Consider the following 2,360-nt stretch of genomic DNA (forward strand, 5'->3'; position numbering starts at 1 on the left):
GAGTTATTACTGTCACCAGTTCCTCAGCTCTGTTGTCTACGTCAATGTCCAGGTATCCGTCACCTTCTGACAATGCAGGAATGTCGCACTCCATAGCAAGTCTTTCCCAATCGGCTCTTTTGTGGTTGTATTGTACTTCCCACCCCATGGCCCAGCGGATCTCCAATACTGAAGATGATGAGATAGTGATCGCTAGTGGTGGCGTTCTCTACTACTTTCCACTGGTGGATGAGGTGCACAGCATTAGGCGTAGCCAGAGTTACATCAATGTTTGTGCCCTGGCCGCCTCCCGCCACGTAGGTCGGAGGATTGCCTGGCTTGTTAGCCACCACCAGCTGCAAGGCCATGATGGCCTCTTCTGCCTTCTCTCCATTAGGGTCCCTGGTGCCGCTGTACCATAGGGGGGATTTGGCGTTTATATCTGCAGTTATAATTGCTTTCCACCCCCGCAACGCCGTGATAGCTGTGTTAAGGTGTGCCAAGAGTCTCTCAATGTCGTCACCATACTGAAAATACATGTTGATTAAGACAATTGCTCCTGATGGAGACTGCAGCTCCACGACGTTGCAGTGGCTAGTTGTGAACTGTGTTAGGACTGTAGTCCTTATAAGTTTATTGGTTATTATTATTGCCGATCTTGGGTCTTCTCCTCTGCTTACTACTGGCCAGGTCGCAGCTGTGAAAGCTATTTTCCCATTAAAGGAGTATGGCTTTTGCAGACAGACCACATCTAGTCTCCTTTCCTCCACTTCCTTACGCAACTCCTGCATCACTAGTCTGCTGTTGTGAGTGTTAGGTTGGCCAATGGTGATTGTCGTCATGTAGTTATTTATGGGAAGTATGTATGAGTGTAGGAAAAGGGAGAGAAGGGAGAGAAGGAAACATAGTAGGTGAATATGGATTGGGGCTAAGAAATGAAAGAGGAAGCCGCCTAGTAGAATTTTGTACAGAGCACAACTTAGTCATAGGTAACACTTGGTTTAAGAATCATGAAAGAAGGTTGTATACGTGGAAGAACCCTGGAGATACTAAAAGGTATCAGATAGATTATATAATGGTAAGACAGAGATTTAGAAACCAGGTTTTAAATTGTAAGACATTTCCAGGGGCAGATGTGGACTCTGACCACAATCTATTGGTTATGACCTGTAGATTAAAACTGAAGAAACTGCAAAAATGTGGGAAATTAAGGAGATGGGACCTGGATAAACTGAAAGAACCAGAGGTTGTACAGAGTTTCAGGGAGAGCATAAGGGAACAATTGACAGGAATAGGGGAAAGAAATACAGTAGAAGAAGAATGGGTAGCTCTGAGGGATGAAGTAGTGAAGGCAGCAGAGGATAAAGTAGGTAAAAAGACGAGGGCTGCTAGAAATCCTTGGGTAACAGAAGAAATATTGAATTTAATTGATGAAAGGAGAAAATATAAAAATGCAGTAAATGAAGCAGGCAAAAAGGAATACAAACGTCTCAAAAATGAGATCGAGAGGAAGTGCAAAATGGCTAAACAGGGATGGCTACAGGATAAATGTAAGGATGTAGAGGCTTATCTCACTAGGGGTAAGATAGATACTGCCTACAGGAAAATTAAAGAGACCTTTGGAGAGAAGAGAACCACGTGTATGAATATCAAGAGCTCAGATGGCAACCCAGTTCTAAGCAAAGAAGGGAAGGCAGAAAGGTGGAAGGAGTATATAGAAGGTTTATACAAGGGTGATGTACTTGAGGACAATATTATGGAAATGGAAGAGGATGTAGATGAAGACGAAATGGGTGATACGATATTGCGTGAAGAGTTTGACAGAGCACTAAAAGACCTGAGTCGGAACAAGGCCCCCGGAGTAGACAACATTCCATTAGAACTACTGACGGCCTTGGGAGAGCCAGTCATGACAAAACTCTACCAGCTGGTGAGCAAGATGTATGAGACAGGCGAAATACCCTCAGACTTCAAGAAGAATATAATAATTCCAATCCCAAAGAAAGCAGGTGCTGACAGATGTGAAAATTACCGAACTATCAGTTTAATAAGTCACAGCTGCAAAATACTAACGCGAATTCTTTACAGACGAATGGAAAAACTGATAGATGCGGACCTCGGGGAGGATCAGTTTGGATTCCGTCGAAATGTTGGAACACGTGAGGCAATACTGACCTTACGACTTATCTTAGAAGAAAGATTAAGAAAAGGCAAACCTACGTTTCTAGCATTTGTAGACTTAGAGAAAGCTTTTGACAACGTTGACTGGAATACTCTTTTTCAAATTCTAAAGGTGGCAGGGGTAAAATACAGGGAGCGAAAGGCTATTTACAATTTGTACAGAAACCAGATGGCAGTCATAAGAGTCGAGGGGAATGAAA

Source organism: Schistocerca gregaria, chromosome 1 (genome assembly GCF_023897955.1).
Source record: "Schistocerca gregaria isolate iqSchGreg1 chromosome 1, iqSchGreg1.2, whole genome shotgun sequence".
Classification (NCBI taxonomy): Eukaryota; Metazoa; Arthropoda; class Insecta; order Orthoptera; family Acrididae; genus Schistocerca; species Schistocerca gregaria.